Source organism: Cnephaeus nilssonii (assembly GCF_951640355.1).
Source record: "Cnephaeus nilssonii genome assembly, chromosome: 14".
Taxonomy (NCBI): domain Eukaryota; kingdom Metazoa; phylum Chordata; class Mammalia; order Chiroptera; family Vespertilionidae; genus Cnephaeus; species Cnephaeus nilssonii.
Window position 1 is genome coordinate 72,644,633 of NC_137085.1, and position 18,525 is coordinate 72,663,157.

At 41.4% G+C, this 18,525-nt stretch overlaps 1 protein-coding gene across 10 annotated transcripts in view; it reads left to right on the forward strand.

The window, feature by feature from the left end:
* The first annotated feature begins 1,658 nt into the window (after positions 1 to 1,658).
* AOPEP (aminopeptidase O (putative)) overlaps positions 1,659 to 18,525 on the forward strand; it is a 353,107-nt gene continuing 336,240 nt past the window's right edge. For 9 of the 10 annotated variants that reach the window (XR_013814460.1, XR_013814461.1, XR_013814462.1 and 6 more), the window contains exon 1: positions 1,659 to 1,756. The gene's annotated coding sequence lies outside the window, so the exon portion shown is untranslated. The remainder of the gene's footprint in view (positions 1,757 to 18,525) is intronic. The other variant, XM_079789822.1, reaches the window with a different exon arrangement.

The following is an 18,525-nucleotide window of genomic DNA, read 5'->3' on the forward strand; positions in this document are numbered from 1 at the left end:
CCTTGAGAGTAGAAGAAATTTCTTCTTCACCCACAGCAACTTAAAAGAGACTTAATTTCATGAGAAACAACATCAAAATATCCCAAAACAGTAGTCTTGATAGACCTCCATGGTGTAATTAATTATATTAGTTTTCTGGCAGCAGTAGTAAATTAGCACTTGCTGTAATTATTTTGCTGTGGTCATTCTTACTTCCACCAAACATCACAGCCATACACAACCAAGGGACATGCAGGCATTTAAGTTGGGGTCTCATCTGGTAATCTGCAGATTTTTATTAAGCTTTTCCAAGGATGCAGAAGAGGGTAGGAGGCAGCAGAACTGTTGAGTTGTCAAGATTTATCTTTGTAAATCTGTAAGCCAACATTTTCGTATTGCTCTATAATAGGCCAACAATTACCCAGAGTCAAGTGTCTAGAATGTTTGCATGATTAGCATAGGGCTTTACTTCATATTCTCACACTCCTGGCAATAAAACATTAGATTTGAGAATCACCCACCCCTAGTCCTTTTTGTCAGGTGACTTGACCACCCCACCTCTCCCCCATGGTGGACACTTGACCTAAAATGGCCTTAATCATATTCCTTCTCTCAGTAATTTGGAATTGGGAGATCTACTATCTCTTAGAAGGAAGAGATACAAACTTGAGTATTCTGAGATGACTATTTTAATCCATTGCATGGCTAGATATTCAGAGAAAGTAGATCTAGAAGAAGAGAAAAGAATGAAGCAGAAATGCTTGAAAACAAAAGAGAGGGGGGAGAAGAGAGATTCTGCAGGATTCCCATGGTTCCTCTGACCCCACTGCCTTCCCGTCGTTGGATTATGTGAGTCACTACTGTGTTTTTATAACAAATTCCCTTACATACTTGAAACCAGATTTCCTACAAATACAAGCATCCAGCCAGTGGTAACCTTTGTTAGGAGACAAGAGATTAGTGTTTATCCAACCTTTTATGGAAGTGTTTATATTTTAAGTGGGATTTAAAATCAGAATCCTTAAAATATTGCTATTATTGGCAGTGATAGAATTAGAAAAATTCAGTGACTTTTGAAAGACCTTCAGTCAAGTTGAATCCCACAGATTCTTAGGAACATATAACTTCTCTCTAGAATGGAACAAATAGCAAGTTTTTACTACTGCTTGTAGATTCTTCTCTTATTTCCGGTTCCTCCAGATCTTTATAGAGCTGGCTTCTTCTCTCCTCAACGGGCCTTTTCAGGGGGGACTTCCTTGACATCTCAAACTGGGGCGCCCTCTCTCCTTTAGTTTTGCAGCCACACACTATCATCTCCAGAAAGCATAGGCATTTGTTGCCAGACAGTGTTTGCTTTCTCAACTAGAAAGTAATCTCCTTTTGGTGGGCACAGTGTCTGCTCCGTTCACCGCCGTAGGCCAGATTCTGCACCAGGGCTTGCCTGGCAGAGGTGGAGTAAAAAGAGGGAACAAAAAGTGCACTTTTGTATTTCAATAACTTGTTTTTTCTTACGTAACAAGATTTTGCAATTAGTAGTTTGTTGGGTCACAGGGCAACCCTAGGAAAAACCAATCCCGCCGCGCTGTTCGCGTGGTCCCGGTCCGCGCCTGCGCAAACTCCTCCGCCCGGCCGCCCGGATCGGCTCTTCCTCGGGGGGGCGGGGCCGGCCGGCTGAGGCCCGGGCGCTCGCGGATGACGTCACCGGGCGCGTGCCCCGTAGCCCGTGGTAACCCCGAGTCTGCGGAAGTGGGGACCCTTGGGCAGGCAGCTGAGACAGGTAACCTGCGCGCTCCCTGTTGGGTCTCTGGTTTCTGCGTCTCCCGCGCGGGGATGGCGGCGGGGACCGTAGCATCCCGTTGTGAAGGCGACCGAGAGCCCGCCCTGCTCTATCTTTCTTGGGTGTCGGGGTCCCCTTTCTCTCTCATTCGTCCCAGGCGCCTGGAGGCTGAACCGGTGCTGGGGACCGGGAGGAGCGGCCAGTCCTCCCCACCTCCGCTCTCAGGAGGTGATGGGCTCTGACGGTCCCCGGGGGCACCGACCCTTCCTCGGCCTGCAGTTGCCACCTCCTTCCTCTCGCCTCCGGGCCCGTCTCACCAGCCTCGCCGCTCCCCGCCCGCAGCGTTCGCCTCCAGCCTTGTTTCCGATTCTGTTCATTCCCACCCGCCGCCGCCCGTCCCCTCCCCAGGGGTCCTGACTGAGAGCGCCACGTTTTGAGTTTTGGTGCCCAAAGAGCACCCGGCCTCTGTCAGGACGGCCCTTTGCTCAGGAAAGCATGTCTGTGTGGGTTCGGGGGCGGCGCAGCAATGTGAAAACCTGCTGTGATGGCAAATGACCCACATGGCGTCCCATCACCTGTTGAGACGGATGAAACCGTTTTAGCATTTCATTAACAAATGCTCCCTGTTCCTGGATTTCTTTTTGATTTCCAAGCAAAGATAACTAACTACCCTTGCAAAGGTAACCATCAAAATAAATAAGCAAGAGAACCCCAGTAGGAATGTGTAGACCGCAAAACAAACGAACAAACAAAACCCAACAGTATTCATATTGTTGATAAAGGAGTATAGGCTATTACAAAACCAACCAGAAAAGATATGGGAGGAGAAGGATTCTGAAATCTTTTATCTCACTGATGGTTTGTGTTTTCTTGTACTTTTAGTACGTTCCATTTTTTAATAGGGCATATTGTACTTCATATAATTCTGCAAAGCCTACCGAGTGACTTGCTAGTTGATACGATTTGGTTGTTATTCTTGGGGGACAAAAAAGAATAAGTTTAGAGAATAATAGTAGTCACTCATTGTTGACTATCTGCTGCTATATTCCACTGTGTTCAACACTTTGCATGCGTTTTCTCCTTAGCTCACATTGTGAGCTAGGAATTATTATCCTCAATTTTCAGAGAAGGAAATTGAGACTCAGTTATGTGAAAAACTTGCCAAACATTCATAGTAACTAAATGGTGGACCCAAGCTTTAAGTTCAGGTTTCCTTTCTAATACCTTCAGTATTAAGTTCTCATACCTGGAATTCAAACCTGGAAAACTTGATTTATGATCTTCCTACACACATACATGCATGCACACATGCACACACATAGGCAAACAGACCATCCTTAAGAATGAGCTCAACGGCAAATAAGATTGCTCAGTCTAAAACCCTTTTGTTTGGCGCCTCCAGGGAAAGAGTAATTATAGATAGTTGAAAGTTTTACCCCTTTAGAAGTGAAAATTATACTTTTACTGCTTTGGATGGAGAAATTTCTATTGTACTAAACAATTCCTTCTTAAACACTAAATATACTAAACATTTTAATTTTCCCTATCTCAGAGCAGTCATTATGAATGCACTTAGTGTCGTCTGTTGTATTATGATGATCTCCTCAAACCTTTTATTATATTTGACTCACAAATTGTTCTGTGTGTTGAGTTTGCCTATATTTTATGTTGTCCATTCCTTAATGCCAACAAGAGATAGTAGCCATTGTAATTAAAAGCAGGAACTGGGGAACCACACTTCCAGGATTCAAATCCTAGCTCAACCAAGTATATAGCAAGATAGTGGGCCAGGTCAAAGTAGTTGACCCCTCTACACCTCAGTTTCTTTACTTGTGGAATAGGAATAGTAATACTTTTCTCACAAGATTGTTGTGAGGATAAAATGAGTTAGTATATGTAAAAAGCTTAGACCAGTGGTCGGCAAACTCATTAGTCAACAGAGCCAAATATCAACAGTACAACGGTTGAAATTTCTTTTGAGAGCCAAATTTTTTAAACTTAAACTTCTAACGCCACTTCTTCAAAATAGACTCGCCCAGGCCGTGGTATTTTGTGGAAGAGCCACACTCAAGGGGCCAAAGAGCCGCATGTGGCTCGCGAGCCACAGTTTGCCTACCACAGGCTTAGATTATACCAAGGCTTATTGTAAGAGCCATATAAGTGTTTGCTAATACAGGGTGGGGTATTAGCGAATACAGTTGTGAGTATGCAAAACAGTTCATTCTTGTATTATTACTTATGGATTATTGTATTTTTTCCATACGAAAAACTGTAAACATACTTTTGCCCCACTCTGTTACTATTAGGCTAGTTTTGGCCTTAAGGTCTTTGAATATTGCATTCTACTTCTTTGAAAATTGTTATTCCTTGAGTGATATTTGATATATTGTAATTACTAGTTTACTAGAGAATTAAATAATCCTAACTTGAATCCCTTATCCCAGTGGTCAGCAAACTCCTTAGTCAACAGAGCCAAATATCAACAGTACAACGATTGAAATTTCTTTTGAGAGCCAAATTTTTTAAACTTAAACTTCTTCTAACGCCACTTCTTCAAAATAGACTCGCCCAGGCCGTGGTATTTTGTGGAAGAGCCACCCTCAAGGGGCCAAAGAGCTGCATGTGGCTCGCGAGCCGCGGTTTGCCGACCACTGCCTTATCCTAAGCCATTTTAGGGAAATATTAATTTATTAAGTTCACGTTTATTGTTTTTGTACTGCAGTAAGACTTTTTCTTGAGTGTTTGGAGTAAATGTCCAAATATATTACTTTATTATATGTATCAAAATAATTGACTTTTAATTTCTGTTTTGAATTTGGGTTATATTTCCGTGGTTTAAATTATGGTTTACCAGTACATGAAACCCTCTCTACTTTTGAATTGAGTGTCACTTTTTTATATATCCATTTGTGGGGCCCTGCACAGGTGTACTTTGGTACTCATGTTATCATGATTCTATGTGGATAAGTACCTCCTTATAAAACCTCCATTATGCATAGGCCATTCATAAAGGTATCTTTTCAGTATAATTCTCTTTCTCTCCCTTCAAGGAGCTAATAAAAAAAAAAAGGATGTTATCAACAAAGTGAACTAATGTTCCTTATGAAATTTGCAAGGTATGTACCCATTTCAGGAGTGTACTAGTATTTTAAACCAAGGCCAGCTAAAGAGTTAATACTGACTCATTTGGTGTCCATAGTTAGGAACTTGAAAATAAGTGATCTGTCCTTTATTTTAAGACCATTAAGGCTGATACTCATGCTAAAACTTCCTGTTGAAATATAGGCTATATTTTTTTTCAAAAAAGTATTTTTTATTGATTTCAGAGAGGAAGGGAGAGGGAGAGAGAGATAGAAACATCAACGATGAAAGAGAATCATTGATCGGCTGCCTCCTGCACGCCCCCTACTGGGGATCGAGTCTGCAACCTGGGCATGTGCCCTGACCAGAATCGAACCGTGATCTCCTGGTTCATAGGTCGATGCTCAACCACTGAGCCATGCTGGCTGGTCATATTTCAACCATTTTTAAATGTGCAGTTCACTGGCATTAAGCATATTCATAATGTTGCTTAAGTATCACTATCTTCCACTTCCAAATTTTTTAATCATCCTAAGTAGACACTCTGTACCCATCTATATAACAAAAGCGTAATATGCTAATTAGACCAGACAACCTTCCGGACAAAGCTGGGGCTCGAGAGGGAAGCCTGGGTCCCGGGTGCCAGAGGGAAGCCGGTGCCAGCAGCCGGGGGAAGAAAGGCCTACTTTTGCACGAATTTCATGCATCAGGCCTCTAGTTAAATAATAAATCCCCATCTCCCCCACCTCCTCCCCGCTTTAACCCCAGTTAACCCCTGTTCTACTTTCTGTCCCCTGATTTCCCAATTTTAGGTACCTCATATAGGTGGAATTATGCACTATCCTTTTGTGTCTGGTTTATTTCACTTAGCATGTTTTCAAGGTTTATCCATGTTATAGCATATATCAGAATTTTATTTCTTTTTATGGCTCAATAATATTCCATTGTATGTGTATACCATAAGATATTCTTTTTATGCATATTGAATTATGCTTTTAAAATTTTCCTTTATTTATTTTTAAATTTATTTAAACTAAAATTTAAAAAGCAACAGTTCACCCATTTCTTCTAGCCCCCGTCGCCTGCCACTGGTTGCCACCAATCTGTTATCTATATCTATGAGCTTGCTTTTTTTAAAAAAAAATTATTTTTTTGGTTCCATATATGAGAGACCATATGGTATAAGTCTTTCTTGTGTATCTTATTTCACTTAGCATAATTCCCTTTAGGTCCATCCATGTTGTTGCAAATGGCAATATTTCCTGTTCTTTGGATAAATATACACAAGTGGAATTGCTAGATCATATGGTAGTTGTATTTTTAATTTTATGAGGAACCCCCATATTATTTTCCATAGTGGCGGCACCAACAGTGCCCAAGGTTCCCTTTTCTCCACATCCTCAGAAGCACCTATTATTTCGAGTCTTTTTGATATTAGTCATCCTAACAGGTGTGAGGTGTTATTTCATTGTGGTTTTGATTTGCATTTCCCCTGATGATTAGTGATTTGGGGCATCTTTTCATGTACTTGGTGACAACCTATATGTCTTATTTGGAAAAATATTTCTTGAGACCTGCCCCTCTTTAACCAGATTTTTTGCTTTTGATTTGTATGTGTTCTTTATATAGTACTAGAGGCCCAGTGCATGAAATTCATGCATGCGAGGGGGGGTGTCCCTCAGCCCAGCCTGTACCCTCTCCAATCTGGGACCCCTCGAGGAATGTCTGATTGCCCTCTCACAATCCAGGAATGCTGGCTCCCAACTGCTCGCCTGCCTGTCTTCCTGATTGCCCCTAACCGCTTCTTCCTGCCAGCCTGATCACCCCCTAACCACTCCCCTGCCAGCCTGTTTGCCCCTAACTGCCCTCCTCTGCAGGCCTGGTCACCCCTAACTGCCCTCCCCTGCAGGCCTGCGCCCCCCCCCCCAGCTGCTCTCCCCTGCAGGCCTGGGTCCCCCCCAACTGCCCTTCCCTGCAGGCCCAGTCACCCCCAACTTCCCTTCTCTGCCAGCCTGGTCCCTCCCAGCTGTCCTCCCCTGCTGGCCATCTTGTGGTGGCCATATTGTGTCCACATGGGGGCAGTAGTCTTTGACCACATGGGGACAGCCATCTTGTGTGTTGGAGTGACAGTAAATTTACATATTAGTCTTTTATTAGATAGGATAGAGGCCTGGTATATGGGTGGGGGACAGCTGGTTTGCCCTGAAGGGTATCCCGGATCAGGGTGGGGGTTCCCTTGGGGCGTGGGGTGGCCTGGGCGAGAGGCCTGTGGTGGTTTGCAGGCTGGCCACGCCCCCCGGCAACCCAAGTGGAGGCCCTGGTATTTGGGATTTATTTATCTTCTATAGTTGAAACTTTGTAGCCTTGAGCGGAGCCAAGCCTCCTGCTTGCTCCGTGGCTGCAGCCATTTTTGTTGGGATTTATTTATCTTCTATAATTGAAACTTTGTAGCCTTGAGTGCAGGCCAAGGCAGGCCAGGAAGTTTGGCTTCCTTCATCGCCGGGGAAACCCAAGCCTCCTGCTCTCTCCAGCTCCGTGGCCGCAGCCATTTTGTTGGGATTTATTTATCTCCTATAATTGAAACTTGGTAGCCTTGAGTGGAGGCCTGGGCTGGCCAGGGTGTGCGGAAAGCTTGGCTTCCTCCATTGCCAGGGAAACCTAAGCCTCCTGCTTGCTCTGTGGCCGCAGCCATCTTGGTTGGGTTAATTTGCATACTCGCTCCTGATTGACTGGTGGGTGTAGCAGAGTGATGGTTAATTAGCATGTTACTCTTTAATTAGATAGGATGAACAAAATACCTTTCTCTTTCTTCCTCTCTCTCCCTTCCCCTCTCTATAAAATCAGTAAAAATCTATCCTCCTGTGAGGACTTTTTAAAAATTGAGATTTGAACCCAGGCTGTGTCGCTCCAGAGTTGGTTTACCCTAAATTTTGAGTTGACCCTTAGATCAGTATCAGCTTTGCAATGTAAATTGTTTTGCCTCCCACATTCTTCCTCTATCCTCTCCTTTCATGTGATCTTTGAAACAGAACATTACTTCTGAGCTTTGTAGGCAATGGAAGAGCAACTGAACCCAAGCTGTCAAAAGGGTAACAGGTGCCTCTCATTTGATTGGGGTGATATTGCATATTAATAGACCCAGGCTGCATTTTCACAACTTAGTTCATATCACCTTTCTCTGAGAGCCTTGTCTTTGAAAAACAGATCCTGAAACTTTTTATGATCTAATATTGCATATATGTTGTGTGGGTGTTTGACTTTTAGAAAATTGTATGGTTCCCACACTACTGTTCTGTGGATAGAAAGAGCTTTTTGTTCATGATGTTGTTATTGACTGTCACAATAGTTTATGGCACACTCACTTAGTTGTTACATTATTCTGTGTTGTTTGATTTCCAAAGAAATTATTTTGAAATCAATTTCATTATGATATTCCCTGGCTTTTTTTTTTTTTTTTTTGCTTACATTTTATTTTTCTTGACACTTGCAACTGAAGGTTTAATTTTTGAAACTGATGGGAATGAGGATATGCTTGATATATTTTGGCAGCAAAGGAGACATATCTGCCTTTTCTGGCACCAATAGTCTCTTTATGTAGCAAGTTTGGTGCGTATTTGGAGGTATGAACTGTTTGAACAATGTCTGGTAGAAACAAAGCTATAGAATGAATGCTAGGGTTGAAAGGATCCTTTGATCTATCTCTTTTACTCTTCATGCAGTATTTGGGAGTCTAAAGCCTGGGATGATTAAATGATTCCCCAATATATACTAGTACAATGTTATAATCTTTTTTTTTTTTTTTTTTACAAAAAGAATACCAGTGTTCTGTTCTTTTGAATATTTGTGTAGCATCCTTATTTGTAAGAGCGGAATCCCAAGTTTTTTTACTCATATGTACTCAATTGTCATTCTTCTTATAATGTATGTTCTGCGTGAGAGATATACTGACCTGAATTAGATAGGTTGCAGAGGGAATGACCTGATATGGTGGATCCAAGAGATAGTGTAAATTGATAGGACTTTGCAGTTGTTTTGTGTAGGTGAAGGTAAGAAATCTGGGATAATCCCTAGGGTTCTACCTTGGGTAACTGGGTGGATGGTACTGTCATTCACTAGAAAATCTTAGGAGCGATCAGAGCAGGGTATGAATTTAAAATAGACAGAGCATGGATTGCACAGACAAGTGAGACAGATTGAAGGTAGAGCTACAGGACACACCAGCATCTTAAGAAGTGGGAAAGGAAGGGCTAAAGAGGTGGGAAGACAGAGAGGTGGTCATGGTATTGCAAATACCAAAAGAGGAGAGAGTTTTAAGAAGGGCTTGGTAATTTGTGTTACTGCTCCAAAAATAAGGCTGAAAGAACCCAAAGAAGAATGGGTACTACAGAGCATTAAAAAAATATTGTCCACAGATTCAAGTTGACTTAGGCTTTGTTATGTCACAGGTGTTGTCGTTGCAAAATGGGAAGTAAGTAGGTGGCATTCATTAAAAAGCTTTGATATTTTTACTTGTTTCTCATACAAATTATTTTGAGGGAGCTGATTTATTTGGTATAGTATAAAAAACAGCTTTTATCAAGGAATAACCTGTGATAGCTGTATTCCCTATTGGTGATTAGCAGTGATATTTTGTAACCTTATATCTGTACTTAAGTATGAGGATTTCTAAGAAAAAGATTAATTTGTTACCTCAATAAAGAGTGATAACCAGTTTTTCATATAGACCTGATTTGTTTTGGTGTTTAGGATCTAGCATATCAAAGGAGAAATGGGTTGCTTTTTCCAACCATGAAAACAGACATTCGTACTAAATATGAAAATGTGTCAGAAGACAGTATTTTGCCAGAGAAGCTGCACTTGATAAAGCAGCAGCAGCACATCCCATCGCTGACTCTCTAGTGGCAGATGACACTAAGCGATTTGCGTGCTCAGTCTGCAACTGTGCTCAGTACCTGACAAACCTGATTCTTCAGTGGTCACGTTGGGGCCAATGGATGCCCAAGGACTTAGACAATCATTTGTAACAAATCTCTTTGATTCAGAACATGACTTAACATCTTTTCTAATAAAGAGAGAGCTTTAGGTTCTGGAAATACAGTACATGTAGTGTTTAGTCATTTTCTTATAATAATTTCAAAAAGTCATATATTTTATACTACATGGTAAATTATTAATGTCATGCAGTATTTGCAACATTTAACCAGCTTATGACTAACAATTTCCAAACTTCCTTCCCTGCCCTAACCCAGTGGTCGGCAAACTCCTTAGTCAACAGAGCCAAATATCAACAGTACAATGATTGAAATTTCTTTTGAGAGCCAAATTTTTTAAACTTAAACTTCTTCTAACGCCACTTCTTCAAAATAGACTCGCCCAGGCCATGGTATTTTGTGGAAGAGCCACACTCAAGGGGCCAAAGAGCCGCATGGGGCTCACGAGTAGCGGTTTGCTGACCACTGCCCTAACCTGTTTGGCTCAGTGGATAGAGCATCGGCCTTTAGACTGAAAGGTCCCAGGTTCGATTCCGGTCAAGGGCATGTACCTTGGTTGCAGGCACATCCCCAGTGGGAGGTGTGCAGGAGGCAGCTGATTGATGTTTCTAACTCTCTATATCTCTCCCTTCCTCTCTGTAAAAAATTAATAAAATATATTTAAAAAAAAATCCTTCCCGTAGATATACTCAGGAAAGATGGCGACCGGCAGGAAGGTAGGGAGGGAGAGAGTGTGTGAGAGTGAGGAACCCATAAGGAGAGTGTAGACGTGTGTGGTGTGTGTGTGTCTGTATGAGTTAGGGTCAGTTAGATTCTGCAGGTCTTCCAAGGGGCTGCCTAACCGGGCAATCTTAGATGGCGGAGCCCCGCGCACAAAGCGGACACTTCTCAGCGGCTGGTGCGGGCACGGAGACCACGCCATCTTGAGAAACAGAGTTGCCTGAGACTAGGATCCTGGCTTCAGACACAAACCAGGACCCTGCAGCCACTGGGGACAGAGAACTGCTATCACAGCTTCAGACCAACAAACAACAAGAATCCAGACTTCCCAGCAGCAGATTTCCGTGAGTCAAAGAGCCTATCCCCCTCCCCGCAGGCGCGCGGATAGCACCATAGTAATTGATAGACCCGCCCCTCGCCCAAGCTGCAGAGTGCCTGCGCACGGACGCGCTCCCCTTTAGGGAATTTGGCCCGCGGGACAGACGTAGCTCCCCTTCGGGGAATTTGGCGCGCAGGATGGACTCCGCTCCCCTTCAGGGAATCTGGGAGAGTGCACGGAGGGCTCCCCTTTGGGGAATTTGGCTCAGGGACGCAGCTTCCCTTAGGGGAATCTGAGAGCTTGGCGCATGGAGGCAGCCCCCCTTCAGGAATTTGAGAGTGTGTGAAGCCCTAGCCGGTTTGGCTCAGTAGAGAGAGCACACACAGGACGCAGCTCCACTTCAGGGAATTTGGCATGCTGGACACAGCTGCCTGGGATCCCTGACTCACAGCGCATTCACACGAAGAGCCAGTGACTCCAATTGTTGCTGCATGCACACACAGGGACCCTGATTCTCAACAAGAAACCGCACGAGGCAATATAGACTCTGACACTCGATTCTTGGTGCAGACACAGGGAAACTCTGACTCCTGGCACATGCTAAGGATCTCATTTTCGGCACATACCAACAGTGTGGTGCAGACAGGACCCCTGATTCTAAGTGTGCACACGAGACCACACGGAACACTGGGGACACTGACCCTGGGCAAGCCTGGTTCCCACCAACCAACGGCAGCCACACGTCCTAGTGTCAGAGCACTTCAGTGAAACTCAGGTGGTACGAAGTTCCTACAGCACATGGCCCAGGTTCACGCAAACTGAAGCTTGAGCTTTCTGGTGATAGTCAGAATGGGGAGACGAAACAATTCACAGAGGAAAGAAAATGAGGAGTCGCCAAGAAAGGAAATCAGTGAAACTGAAGCTTGCAACATGACCGAAAAGGAGTTCAGAGTAATGGTTGTGGAATTTATACATCAGATGGATGAGAAAATCAACAACTTATGCAAGAATCAGGAAGAAATGAAAAGTGATATAGCTACAATCAAAAACACCATGGAAAGTTACAACAGTAGACTAGAATTAGTGAGTTAGTGAGAAGCAGAGGACCGAATTAGTGAGTTAGAAGATCAGGTACAGAAACAAGCTCAATATGAACAGCAATTGGAGAAAAAAATTAAAAAGCAGGAGGAAAGCCTAAGGGAGCTTCGGGACAACATGAAATGAAGTCACATGCATATAATAGGGCTGCCAGAAGGACAAGAAGAGCAGCAGGGATTAGAAAATCTATTTGAAGAAATAATGACAGAAAACTTTCCGGATATGGGAAAGATAAAAGTTACGCAAGTACAGAGAGTCCCAAGCAGGATCAACCCCAAAAGACCCACACCAAGACATGTCATAATTTCAATGGCAAATATAAATGATAATGAGAGAATCTTAAAGGCGGCAAGAGAGAGACAGAGAGTTACCTACAAAGGAATACCCATCAGATTGTCAAATGATTACTCAACAGAAATACATCAAGCTAGAAGGGAATGGAAGGAGGTATACAAAGTGTTGCAGAGCAAAGGACTGAATCCAAGAATACTATATCCAGCAAGACTATCAATCAAAATTGAAGGGGAAATCAGGTGCTTCGAAGACAAAAAGAGGCTAAGGGAGTTTATCACTACCAAACCAGCAATGCAAGAAATGCTAAAGGGAATACTGTAAAAAGAAGAAATAAACAGGTACGAAGGAACACACACACAAAAATACATATGACTACAAACAAATACCTTTCAGTAATAACTGTAAATGTAAACGGACTAAATGCTACAATCAAAAGACATCGAGTGGCTGAATGGATAAAAAAAAAAACAGGACCCATATATATGCTGTCTACAAGAGACCCACCTCAGAACAAGAGACTCACACAGATTGAAAGTGAAGGGATGGAAAAATATCTTTCAGGCAACTGGAAATGAAAAAAAAGCTGGGGTAGCAATACTTATATCTGAAAAAATAGACCTCAAAGTAAATGCAATAACAAGAGATAAGGAAGGCCACTTCATAATACTAAAGGGAGAAATCCAACAAGAAGAAATAATTCTGGTAAACATATACGCACCCAATATAGGAGCACCCAAATACATAAAAAAACTCCTGGAGGATATCAAGGGAGAGATTAATAGCAATACAATCATAGTAGGAGACTTTAATACCCCACTATCACCATTGGAAAAATCCTCTAAACAAAAAATCAGCAAAGAAACATCAATCCTAAATGACTCACTAGACCAGATGGAATTAATTGACATCTTCAGAAACATTTCACCCCAAAGCCACAGAATATATATTCTTCTCAAGTGCACATGGGTCATTTTCAAAGATAGACCATATGCTGGGACACAGGCAAACTCTCTTCAAATTCAAGAAGATAGAAATTATATCAAGCATCTTCTCAGATCACAGTGGCATAAAACTGGAAATCAACTACAATAAATACAATCCAAAGAAATCAAACACATGGAGAATAAACAGCATGCTATTAAACAAGGACTGGGTCACCAGAGACATCAAGGAAGAAATAAACATCATGGCAGCAAATGACAATGAAAACACAACAATCCAAAATCTATGGGACACAGCGAAAGCAGTCTTGAGAGGGAAGTTCATAGCTCTACAAGCCTACTGCAAAAAACAAGAAACAATGGTAATAAATTACCTAACCCTACAACTCAAAGAGTTAGAAAAAGAGCAGCAAGAAAAGCCCAGTGTAAGTAGAAGGAATGAAATAATAAAGATCAGAGCGGAGATAAACGACATAGAGACCAAAGAAACAATACAAAAGATCAACAAAACCAAGAGCTGGTTCTTTGAAAGGATAAACAAGATTGATGAACCTCTAGCCAGGCTCACCAAGAAGCAAACAGAGAGGACCCAAATAAACAAAATCAGAAATGAAAGAGGTGAAATAACAACAGACCCCGCTGAAATACAAAGGATTGTTACAAAATACTACGAACAACTCTATTCCAACAAACTGGACAACCTGGAGGAAATGGACATATTCCTAGAAAAATATAACCTTCCAAAACTCAATCAGGAAGAATCTAAACGGCTCAATAGGCCAGTAACTATGGACGAAATTGAAGCAGTCATCAAAAAACTTCCAGCAAACAAAATCCCGGGGCCTGACGGCTTCACAGGAGAGTTTTACCAAACATTCAAGGAAGAACTAAAACCTATCCTCCTCAGACTATTCCAAAAAATTCAAGAGGAAGGAACACTTCCAAGCTCCTTCTATGAAGCCAGCATCACCCTAATACCAAAACCAGAAAAAGACAACACAATGAAAGAGAATTACAGACCAATATCCCTCATGAACATAGATGCCAAAATCCTCAACAAAATTCTAGCAAATCGGCTCCAGCAGTACATCAGAAAGATCATGCACCATGACCAAGTAGGATTTATCCCAGGAATACAATACCCACAAATCAATAAACGTGATACATCACATAAACAAATTGAGAGATAAAAATCACATAGTCATATCAATTGATGCAGAAAAAGCATTTGACAAAATCCAACACCCTTTTTTGATAAAAACGCTCAACAAGGTGGGAATAGAAGGCTCATACCTCAACATAATAAAAGCTATATATGATAAACCCACAGCAAACATCATACTCAATGGACAAAAACTAAAAACATTTCCCCTAAGAACAGGAACAAGACAGGGATGCCCACTCTCACCACTCCTGTTTGAGACAGTACTGGAAGTATTAGCCATTTGAAGTAGACAAGAAGAATAAATAAAAGGCATCCAAATCGGAAAAGAACAAGTAAAGCTGTCTTTATTTGCAGACGACATGATATTGTACATAAAAAATCCGAAAGACTCCGTCAAAAAACTAATAGACTTAATAAATGAATTTGGCAATGTAGCAGGATACAAAATTAACGCCAAGAAATCTATGGCCTTTCTATACACCAATAATGAACTTATAGAAAGAGAGACTAAAAAGGCAATCCCATTTACCATCACACCAAAAAAATTAAGATACCTAGGAATAAACTTAACTAAGGAGGTAAAAGACCTATACGCGGAAAACTACAGGACACTGAAAAAAGAGGTAGAGGAAGACGTAAACAGATGGAAGAACATACCATGTTCATGGATTGGTAGAATCAACATCATTAAAATGTCCATACTACCCAAAGCAATCTATAGATTCAATGCACTGCCCATTAAAATACCAACGGCATATTTCACAGACCTTGAAACAACTCTCCAAAAATTCATCTGGAATTAAAAAAAGACCCTGAATAGCCATAGCAATCCTGAGAAAGAAGAATAAAGTAGGAGGGATCTCAATACCAGATTTCAAGCTGTATTACAAAGCCACTGTTGTCAAAACAGCCTGGTACTGGCACAAGAACAGACATATAGATCAATGGAATAGAATAGAGAATCAGTTGATCCAAACCACTATGCTCAATTAATATTTGACAAAGGAGGCATGAACATACAATGGAATAAAGACAGTCTCTTCAATAAATGGTGTTGGGAAAATTGGACAGATACATGCAAAAAAAATGAAGCTAGATCACCAACTTACACCATACACAAAAATAAACTCAAAATGGATACAGGACTTAAACATAAGACGGGAAACCATAAAAATACTAGAGGAATCCACAGGCAGCAAAATCTCAGACATATGCCAAAAGAACTTCTTTACCGATACTGCCCCTAGGGCAATGGAAGCTAAATAGAAAATAAGCAAATGGGACTACATCAAAATAAAAAGCTTTTTTACAGCAAAAGAAACTATCAACAAAACAACAAGAAAGCCCACTGTATGGGAGAACATATTTGCAAATGGTATCACTGATAAAGGTCTAATCTCCAACATCTACAGGCAGCTTATACAACTTAATAAAAGGAAGATAAATGATCCAATAAAAAAATGGGCAACAGACCTAAATAGAATCTTTTCAAAAGAAGACAGAAGGAAGGCCAAGAGACACATGAAAACATGCTCAATGTCACTAATTATCTGAGAGATGCAAATCAAAACAATAATGCGGTACCATCTCCCATCTGTCAGAATGGCTATCATCAACAAATGACAAGTGTTGGCGAGGATGCAGAGAAAAAGGAACCCTCGTGCACTGCTGGTGGGAATGCAGACTGGTGCAGCCACTGTGGAGAACAGTATGGAGTTTCCTCAAAAAACTGAAAATGGAACTCCCATTTGACCCAGTAATCCTACCCCTAGGAATATATCCTAAGAAACTGGGAACACCAATAAGAAAGGATATATGCACCCCTATGTTCATAGCAGCACAATTTACAATAGCTAAGATCTGGAAACAGCCTAGGTGGCCATCAGCAGATGACTGGATCATAAAACTATGGTACATCTACACAATGGAATACTATGCTGCCATAAAAAAGAAGGAATTCTTACCATTTGCAGCAACCTGGATGGAATTGGAGAACATTATGCTGAGTGAAAGAAGCCAGTCAATGAAAGAAAAACACCACATGATCTCACTCATTTATGGATAATAAAGAACATTATAAACTGTTGAACAAAAAGATAGATACAGAGGCAGTAAAGCATCAAACAGTCTGTCAAATTACAGCAGGAAGGTTAGGGGGAGGTGGGGAAGATAAGATCAACGGAAGGACTTGTATGCATGCATATAAGCATAACCAATGGACGCAAAACTCTGGGGGGTGAGGGCATATATGGGAGTGGGGTGGGGGTGGGGCAATGGTAAGATATGTACACACATAATACGTTAATTAAAAATATATTTAAAAAATAAAGTATGCCTTCTATACTAAAAAAAATAAAAATAATAAAAAATAAAAAAACCTTCCCTATTGGTGTAGTTCTGTATTCATTTTTCGGGTTTACACTTTTTTCTTAAGCATATAGCAAAGTCTCAAAGAAAAATAAATTGTTTAACCTTACCTTTAAAGCTTTCTAATTAATATGGACCCCAAATTGTCAGTTATATATTCGAAGTTATTTATAATCCTCACCTGAGGACATACTTTCTTTGATTTGAGAGAGAGAGAAAGGGGGGAGGGGAGAGAGATAGAAAGGGGGGCGGGGAGAGAGAAACATTGATCATTAATGCACGAGTGAAACATCGATCGGTTACTTTCTGCACACACCCCAATCTGGGATCAAACCCGAAATCTGGGCATGTGCTCTGACAAGGAGTCAAACCTGCAACCAACTGAGCCACACTGGCCAGGACTATATGTTCAAATTTAAAATATATGGAGCTCTGGAAGATCTACAAAATACCACGGCCTGGGCGAGTCTATTTTGAAGAAGTGGCGTTAGAAGTAGTTTAAGTTTAAAAAATTTGGCTCTCAAAAGAAATTTCAATCGTTGTACTGTTGATATTTGGCTCTGTTGACTAATGAGTTTGCCGACCACTGCACTAATGAATGCATAGATAAGTGGGACAACAAATTGATGTTTCTCTCTCTAGCTCTCCCTTCCTCTCTCTCTCTCAAATCAATTTTAAAAAACCCAGAACTTTATAGAATAAAAATATGTTGTTTTCTGAACATTCTAATTTTCTTGTCATTTTTTAAAGCGTAGATATAGATATGTTACCAGGCTAAGCTGATTTTCTAACCACTGTTTTCTCCAATTGTGTGCAAGATGATTTAAAGTGGTATGTAGATAAGCAACTTTTGAATCTTAATAGTTATGTACCTATTTTAATATGTGGTAGAGAAATGTAAATTAGCAAATCAAACCCATGATTTCATGATATTATTAAAGGTGAATCAATGGTAAAGTGAGCTGAAGAAAAGTCTAATAAATAATAACACAGATGGTATGAGAATAGCAAAGATACTGAGGTGGTACATGACTGAAGTTTGGGAAATATTGTTTTAAACAAATACTCAAAGTTTATACTTCTGGAAATAGTCTTTAACATAATTTAAAAATGCTAAGATTAAAATGCTATGCCATGTTGGAAGGAGATGTGTACTTGGTGTAGCATAGATCTTTAACTTCAAGTTCCTATTCAAATTAATATGCATGTCTTTTAAATAGTCCTTTTAAAAACACCAACCTTATAATAATCCATGCCTTTACTGAGTCTTTTGTTCAAAATTATGTAAGATTTTCTGTCTTCTGTAGGACACAGGTGAGAAAATTACTATAACACTTTGTTTAAATGGTTTGTTCTTTTTCCCCCTTTAAAAAACATAATAGCTTTATCCTATATAATAAACAGGTAATATGCAAATTGACCATCTAACTGCCGTCCCTTGTCAACCTGGTCACCCCTAACTGCCCTCCCATGCTGGCCTGGTCACCCCCCAACTGCCCTCCCCTTTGACCCATGTGGTCAAAGATGGCCGCCCCCATGTGGACACAAGATGGCTGCCACAAGATGGCCAGCAGGGGATGGAAGTTGTGGGCGATTAGGCAAGCAAGGGAGGGCAGTTGTGGGCGATCAGGCCAGCAGGGGAGGGCAGTTGGGAGGGACCAGGCCTGCAAGAGAGGGCAGTTAGGGGCGATCAGGCCTGCAGGGGAGGGCAGTTGGGGGGGACCAGGCCTGTAGGGGAGGGCAGTTGGGAGGGACCAGGCCTGCAAGAGAGGGCAGTTGGGGGCAATCAGGCC